Source organism: Heloderma suspectum, chromosome 17 (assembly GCF_057233095.1).
Source record: "Heloderma suspectum isolate Gila_16-S chromosome 17, 16-S_ref, whole genome shotgun sequence".
NCBI classification, from domain to species: domain Eukaryota; kingdom Metazoa; phylum Chordata; class Lepidosauria; order Squamata; family Helodermatidae; genus Heloderma; species Heloderma suspectum.
In genome coordinates, this window is record NC_139474.1 from 1204724 (window position 1) to 1213406 (window position 8683).

The window sequence follows — 8683 nt, forward strand, 5'->3', positions numbered from 1 at the left end:
ATACAAGTGTTGGGAGTCACAAAAAAATTCTGCCCAAGAGCTGGACTTGGTTGTTGGTGTATTTGGCCAGGGTGAAGGTTTAGGGAATTTGGCCTGAGGTAAAAGACGTCATTAAGGGGCTTGTAGCAGCTACAGTGTCTCTTCGGTCCTGCAGAATTGTCACTAAGCAGTCTTTTGACCCCCCCCCCCGGTAAATATTAGCATTCCCTTATGTACAAATATCCCGTTAATTTGTTAATCCATAGGTGGTGGCAGTGCTGGGGAGAGGAAATCTCATAGGGAGCAGGTAAAGTCGATTCTGAGGGGCTGGGGAGTGTAGCCAGGTGGAAAAGAGCGGGAAAAGTGAGCTGGAATTAGTCAGCCTGTGGTAGTCAGTGAGGGAGAAGGTCTGGTGTTTGGTGCGTGGTGGTTTAGAAGGACTAGGAAAGCTGAGGAGAAAGTGCATAACTAAGGCCTGAATGTTAAACTATTCCTTCTCTGTGGGGTAACCCTATGTGGCTACTGACGATCAGGTGTAGGGAGGCTGCGTTATACCATGGGGCTGCCCTAAAATCTTGCCAGGTGACACAAGCAGGCGGTACAAAACCCAGATAAACTGCCCAAGCGGTCATAAATACAACATAAATACAAGCTCTGGGAGTCAGAGGAAGACTGCGCGTTGTGCACAGCCAAGGCCTGAATATTAAACTATTAAACTATACCTCCTCTCTGCAGTAACCACATGTGGCTGGTGACAATATAAATACAAGTGTTGGGAGTCATAAAAAGGTTCTGCCGGTGAGCTGGATTTGGTTGTGGGTGTATTTGGCCGGGGTGAAGGTTTAGGGAATTTGGCCTGAGGTAAAAGATGTCATTAAGAGGCTTGTAGCAGCTACAGTGTGCCTTGAGCCCTCCAGAATTGTCACTCAGCAGTCTTGACAGCCCCAAAATAAATATCAGCATTCCCTCATGTACAGCATATCCCATTAATACATTAACTTGTTTAATAGTTCGTCTTGTCTCTGGCACTGGTGCCCATAAACCCCCTACGCTGTTTGTGTCCATCTGTGGCCACCTGGATGTTAGGGCCCTGCGCAAGGAGGGGGCATTGCTGGGGCACCGCTGCCTGTGGGTATTTGTAGGCACACTTTCATTGCACACATGAGGAACATTGGGGCCGCTGCTGTTTTCTGTGGGGCGGCTGCCACGATTCCAATGTATTCCTATGGCCATTCAGAAGTACGGGAGATTTGTAAGGCGCTTTTGCCGCGGGGGACTGTGAGGACAAAAATAATCCCAGACAGTTTTAGTAACCCTCGCATGCGTCAGCCATTTGGACATGGCGCTTATCGATCATTATGTTAAGACTGCAGTCGCCTTTTACTTATTTCATTCGGATTTCTTTGTCTGTTTGGCGACGACCCCTAGGATCGGCTGCGTTAGGGGTCATAGCAGTTGCTCCCCAAAACCACTCGATTTCCATTTGGAACGGCTTTCTCTGGAAAACATCTGTTTAGTCGATGCGGGTATTTTGATTTGAAGATGGTCCCTGAGACCCTGGTTGCTTAGCGATGTTCCCAACGGGGAGGGGGGGGAATGGCGTTCAATATGACCAGGAGGGGCCTGGAGCGGGTAACGTCGACTCTGATTGGCTGCGGGGTGTAGCCTGGCGGAAAGAGCGGGAAAGGGCAGCTGCAGCGCGTCAGTCCGTCTCTGGCCGCCGGCGAGGCAGGAGGTTGCTGGTTGGTGAGCGGCGTGTTATCGCGGCTCGGCGAGCGCTGAGGGAAAAGTGCAGAGCTGAGGCCTGCGGGGACCCGCTGCCCACGCGTTAGGAAGCAGCTTGTTTTCATGTGAGGGTTTTACACGGGCAGAGCCTTTTCCTGGATGCAGTCTGTTGAAAGACGGCCCTCAGGACAGATTTTGTCCGTGTTGCAGAGCTGCCGCATGCGGTGCGTGGGCGGGCGAGTGACCGTCCAGGCCAACGGGGTGGCTGAATATACCTGGGTCCCCCAGGGCCATCAAGCGGGGTGAGTGGCTCGATGTGGCCTCTGGAAGTCTTACTGCCTGGGTCTGAAACGCTGCCTCCTCCACCATTCAGTCCTTAATTCTCAACAATCTCAGGAACCCCCAACCCCCCGTTCAAGACAGGCCTCTGCCATAAATCACCCAATACCCGCAATACTCTAAATTAACAGAGGCGAAGATGAATTCATGGCTTCCCCCCCATCTGGAGCCCACGATTGAATAAAGTTGGGGGTCCATTCCTGCACTTCCCGTATACCCCGTGGGTTTTTTTTTATCAGTCCTTTGAATGCCGCAGAGCTTTGAATGCTACAGAGTTTTGAGGGGTTAAGGGATGGGGCCAGTGCTCAGTGGAAAACTGCCTGCTTTGCTTGGAGAAAGTGTCAGAAGAACCAGGTCCTCAAGATTTTACTTTCTAACTTTTTAATAGCTCATTTCGCAAAGCAGAGGGCTAAATGGGTCAAGGCTGGAAGACTCTGGTCAGATGCAGGAGTCTACTCATGAGGAAGAACCAGCCATGCAGAATTCTTGAAGAGTTTTTTTTTTTTAAGTTTCAGTGCTACAAAGCATCAAAAGGGTTAAGGTGCTGTGAGGCAAACCATCAAAGAGATCAAGGCTGGAAGAACCTGCTCATGAGCAGGAAGAACCCACTGTGAGTACAGTTGAGCCAGACTCAATTCAGCTGGGGCTACATATCCACAGACCTGGTTTATATAAGCTCTGGGTCTTCCCCATACCTTTGCTCTGTGGCGAGTTTGTACAGAGCCCATCTCCCCTGGCACAGGATGCTCCTTTGGCCAGGCCAAAGAGTAGATCCGGCACTTAACACTGTCCCCCATGTCCCCCCAGCCCCCGGTCCCGGCCACACTAAAAAAAAAAAAACAAATCATCAAAGAAAGCCTATTGAAATCCAGCTTCAGTTTGAGGGAGATCTGAAAATCCAGGTCCCTCTATGGATGTGGAAATGAGGGACTTTTTCCCTGTGTTAGTTCTGGTGGTTTTGTTCCTCCTTCTGTGTAATTCTGCGTTTTCACTCCTCAGCCCCAGCTTGTCTGTCTCCTCCACATAGGGGCTCGGGACGCTGCTTTGGCTGGGCCGGCCGAAGACTTCCTGGGCGCCTCGTGTGCTTCCTCCTCGTAGATGCACTGAAGGAACGGCGAAATGCAGCTTCCGTTCTGGGGATGTGTGGAAACTTTGCTGTTACCACAGGCCAGTCGCACCTTCCTTTCATGTGGACGGACGGTTTAGCTTAGTCCTGGGGTTCGCAGGTGCCTTGACAAACTGCCCGTAATTGGACTGTCTCATTTCCGAGATGGGGTGCACACATGCAAGGTGAGCCTCCCCTTCATGGGGATTGCAATGCTCCCAGCTGTTCACACAGTACTGGACATCTTCCCCTTCATGGGGATATCTATGCTCATTGCTGGCTGGGCTTAGTACTGGGATTCACACCTGCCAGGAGGCCGCCTCCTTCATGGGGATGGCTGTTTAATAGATGCCTGTGAAGCCTTGTCTATACCTCACCTTAGTGCTGGGTTGAAGTCAGGCCTGGCCACTCCGCCTTATGGGACCGTCTCAGCTTAGACATGTAGCTCACACATGCGTGGGAAGTCTCCCATTCTTGGCTGACTCCTGTGGTTCATATCTGGGAGATAATTCTCCCCTTCATGGGGGCATCTTGGCTGGTTGCTGAGGTTCCCAGGTGCTGTGACCAGAGGCCAGTCTCACCTGCCCTTCATGGGGATGGCTCTAGTTCCAGCTCGGGGTCCCACCTTCCAGAAAGCCTCCTCTTCATGGGGAAATCTTAGCTTCTTCCTGAAAAAGAATCTGTGGCACCTTAACGACGAACAGTTCTTCATTACTAAGGCATGAGCTTCCGTGGGCCTAACCCACTCAGTCAGATGCAGGAATGGATAGGTACAGGATGGAAAACTCAGTGACAGGTGGGCAGACAGCAGCCATTCCATTTCAATTTAAAGAGACGTCTACAATATTAAGGAAAGTGAACTGCAAGATGGGACTTGGGCTGTGCACACTGTCGTGACTCACCCGTTCCGCCGATCTGTTCGAGCCAAGTTCCAAGGTGCGGAACTTAACCATGAATGTCGGCTGTGAGGCCTCATGCTGAATTCTGTGTCTCTAGTTTCTCTGTTGCAAGGCAGCCACTTGGAGGACTGTTCCCGACTGTCCTGAAGCGCTGAAAGGCTCCTCCACAGTTTGCTGGTAGCGGTGTTAGTTGCAAGGCCGGGTTGCAGTGTTGTTGCCTGCTTAGAGTGGTCCTGTCGGGTTGAGTCTCTGTCAGAGGGACAGGAACCAATGCGCTTGTATCGCAGGGCCTGGCTGTAGACAGTGGATCGTGTGGTGTGTCCAGGTGGGTAGCTTGAGGCGTGTAGGGATGCATAGTGGCCTGTGGGCTTCTGGTAGGATGAGGTGTTTCTGTGTCCATTGTGGAGCTGTCTAGTGGTGTCCGGTTGTGTCCCTGGCACACCTGTGGAAGAGCCTTCCAGCGTTTCAGGTCATTCTGTTACGGCCCTCGAAGTGGCTGTCTTGCAACAGAGGAACTCCAGAGACAGAATTCAGCATGAGACTCCGGAGTGGACATTCATTGTTTAAGTTCCACGCCTTGGAACTTGGCTTGAACAGATCGTCCGAGCTGCTGAGTGCTTACAGCGTGTAGAGTCCAGGTCCCATCATGCACTTCACTGTCCTTAATATTGGAGAAGTCCCCTGCAACGTGAAATGGAACGTGTCCCTTCTGCCTACCCGTCGCTGACTTTTCCGTCTTGTCCCTCTCCATTCCTGCATATGTCAGAGTGGGTTTGGCCCACGGAAGCTCATGCCTTCGTATTAAAACACCGTTAGTCTTTACGGTGCCACGGGCTCTTCTGCGTTTTCATAGCACAGGCTAAGACAGCTGCGCCTTTCGTAGCGGTAGCTTCCTGCTGGTGTTCACCTGTGCCTGGCAAGACCCGCCTTGAAGGGAATTGCTTTGCTTTGAGCTGAGTTGCCCCCCTGCCAGGCATGCATCCTCTTCATGAGGATGTCTTACCTTAGACCTAGCGTTCACGCATGCTTAACAAGCCTCTCCCCTGTGGGGATGGCTATGTTTCGAGCTCTGTTTAGCACATCCCTGGCAACTCCACTCCATGGGGCTTCCCTAGGTTAGACCTGGACTTCACGCAAGTCACGCAACCCTCCTCTTCCTGGGGAGAGCTGTGCTTCTCACATGCCTGGCAAGCCGCCTCTTCATGGGGATGGTTGAGCTTAGAGCTCTGTTTAATGCATGCCTGCGAAGCCTCCTCTTTATGGGGATACCTGTCTTTGTTCCTGGGATTCACCCCCGCCCGGCCACCTCCCCATTCCTGGGGATGATGCAGCAGTGAGCTGGGGTCCACACGTTCCAGGGCACCTCCCCTTCATGGGGATGGTTGAGTTTACAGCCCTCTTTAATGCATACGTGGGAAGCCTCCTTTGAAACCCAGCAAGATGGTGTGGTATAGACATGCGTGGTCACTCCATTTTATGGAGCTGTCTCAGGTTGGAGATGTAGTTCACGTCTTTATTTAGGTTATTTATTTATTACATTTATCTCCCACCTTTTTTCCTCTCAGAGGAACCCAAGGTGGCGTACATAATCCTCCTCCTCTCCATTTTAACCTCACAACAACCACCCTGTGAGGTAGGCTGGGCTGAGAGTCTGTGACCCAGTCACCCAGTGAGCCTCTATGGCCGAGCGGGGACTAGAACCCAGATCTCCTGGCTCCCAGTCGAACACTCTAGCCCCGCTACACCACACTGGCTCTCAGTATGCGTGGGAAGTCTCCCCCTCTTGGCTGACTTCGGTGGTTCAGACCTGCGAGATAATTTGCCCCTTCCCGGGGACAGGTTGGCTTCCTGCTGAGATGCGCAGATACCGCTCAGGCCTCAGCTTCCTAGGGGTCCCTCACTTTAGACCTGCATTTCACACATGCTAGGCAACCCTCCCCTTCATGGGGGTGGCTGAGTTTATTACTGTGGAGCGCTAAAAGGGTCAAGGCGCGAAGGGCCTACTCGGATGCAAGAGTCTACTGATGAGGAGGAAGAACCCGCCCTGCAGGAATGGTTAAAGCTTTTTTTCTTTTCTAATTGCTGCTTTCGCTGCCACGGAGCGTCAGAAGGGTCAAGGTGCCACGGCTCATCAGAAGGGTCAAAGCTAGAAGGGCCTACTCATGAGCAGGAAGAACCCACTGTGAGTACAGTTGAGCCAGACTCAATTCAGCTGGGGCTACATATCCACAGACCTGGTTTATATAAGCTCTGGGTCTTCCCCATACCTTTGCTCTGTGGCGAGTTTGTACAGAGCCCATCTCCCCTGGCACAGGATGCTCCTTTGGCCAGGCCAAAGAGTAGATCCGGCACTTAACACTGTCCCCCATGTCCCCCCAGCCCCCGGTCCCGGCCACACTAAAAAAAAAAAAAAAAAGGAAAGCCTATTGAAATCCAGTTTCAATTTGAAGGAGATGTGAAAAGTCAGGTCATAGAATAGTAGGGTTGGAAGGGGCCTACAAGGTCATCATGTCCAACCCCCTGCTCAATGCAGGAATCCAAGTCAGATCATCCCTGACAGATGGCTGTCCAGCCTTGTCTTAAACGCTTCCAGTGTGGGAGAGCCCACCACCCCCCTAGGTAATTGGTTCCATTGTCATATTGCTCTAACAGTCAGGAAGATTTTCCTGATGTTAAGCTGGAATCTGGTTTCCTGTAACTTGAGCCCATTATTCCATGTCCTGCACTCTGGGATGGTCGAGAAGAAATCCTTGCCTTCCTCTCTGGGACAGCCTTTCAAGTACTTGAAGAGTGCTATCCTGTCTCCCCTCAGTCTTCTCAAGGCTAAACATGCCCAGTTCTTTCAGTCTCCCTTCATAGGGCTTTGTTTCCAGTCCCCTGATCCTCTTTGTTGCCCTCCTCTGAACCATCTCCAATTTGTCTGCAGCCCTCCTAAAGTGTGGTGCCCAGAACTGGACACAGTACTCCAGATGAGGCCTAACCAGTGCTGAGGAGACGGGAACTAGTACTTCCCGGGATTTGGAAGCTATGCTTCTATTAATGCAGCCCCAAATAGCATTTGCCTTTTTTGCAGCCACATCACATTGTTGGCTCATATTCAGCTTGTGATCGACAACAATTCCAAGATCATTCTCACTTGTAGTGTGGTTGAGCCACGTATCCCCCATCTTGTCACTGTGCATTTGGTTTCTTTTTCCTAGGTGCAGAATTTGGCATGTATCCCTATTAAATGTCATTCTGTTGTTTTCTGCCCAACACTCCAGTCTATCCAGATCACTTAGAATCTCATAGGTCTCCCTATGGATATGGAAATGAGTGACTTTTTCCCGGTGTTAGTTCTGGTGTTTTTGTTCCTCCTTCTGTGTACTTGTGCGTTTTCACTCCTCAGCCCCAGCTTGTCTTTCTCCTCCACATAGGGACTCCGGATGCTGCTTTCGCTGGGCCAGCCAAAGACTTCAGCCAACGAGAATTCAGTGGAACATGGAATACGAAGGAAGTGGTTCACAATTCTTTCAGGATCTATTCCTTGAGAACTTGTAGCCTCATTGGTCGCTCCATTTTTACAGGAGCAATACAAACATAAAGTACTTCTGGGGCTTCCCATGAAAGCTGATTTTTTCTAAAGATAACACCAGTGTCATAAGCTCCAGGGCAAGCGTTGGTTGAGTTGACCTTTAGCCCTTTACACCGAAATGAAACCAAGTGCAGCTGAGAAAGAACAGCATAGCGAAGAAAGCAGAGAAGCCTAAACAGTGGGAAAGAAAGCAGCTTTACAAACCTCAGAACTCAGAGAAAGTAGGAGAAAAGGACAGAAGAGGACTGACAGAACGAAGGGAGGCACTAAGGAAGCCTTGAAGAAACTATTGGACTTCCAGTAATAATGGTCTGTCTTGTATGTCGGAAAGATGGTTAGGCCTTATTCCTGTCTCATGGTGAGCTGGGGTTCCTAGCTCTGAGTGGTGGAAAGTCTCCAAGCCCTGTCTTTTGGTGTCAGAGGGGGCTGAGAGCACTCTGAGGGTTTGTAATTTTGAGGGTGATCAGTATTTGATAGTAGGAACAACTCCGTATGGTTCCAGCCACTTGGGGATGATAGAGAATGTGTTGCATCGACCGCCGCTTATCTTGTTCATTCTCCTTGTCTAGTGAGTTCCTTTTCCATGCTCCCTCCCCTTCCTCCTTCCCCTCCTCTTGCCTCTGCAACAAGCAACATGTGGTCTATCCAGAGAGGAAGCAGTTAACTATGTCTCACGCTTTTGCTCACTTATATTCACACACCCAGCTTTATGGGGGGCTTGTAGTTAAACATTGCTAGCTTCTCTAATGATGTGTCTTAGAGCATTAATAAATTAAGTTGAATTGAACTTCTAAATTAGCTCTAGCCTGCATTTATTGCCTCCAATACGAAGTGCTGTGTTGCCATGCATTCCCTGTATAAAGCAGCTCTGGTGTAAGTCGCACCAGATTTTCCATCAACTATCAGAACCAGGTTTGTAATCACTTAACTGGGACGCAAAAAAAATGAAACCAACTTCAGCTGATCCCCAAAGGCAGATATAGACATGCATTGCACATAACAACAAAGTATGGGTTGGGCATGGGTTGTCACTGAATTGCAGGTTGTGGTCAAGTGCGAGCC

At 50.5% G+C, this 8683-nt stretch overlaps 1 long non-coding RNA gene across 1 annotated transcript; it reads left to right on the forward strand.

Annotated features, from left to right (window-relative positions):
• Positions 1 to 1647: 1647 nt before the first annotated feature.
• On the forward strand, positions 1648 to 8418 carry LOC146334145 (uncharacterized). The gene is made up of 5 exons (XR_014786313.1): positions 1648 to 2006; positions 2553 to 2653; positions 3071 to 3333; positions 6156 to 6229; positions 7464 to 8418. It is a non-coding gene; the product is annotated as an uncharacterized LOC146334145 (long non-coding RNA).
• Positions 8419 to 8683: the final 265 nt, after the last annotated feature.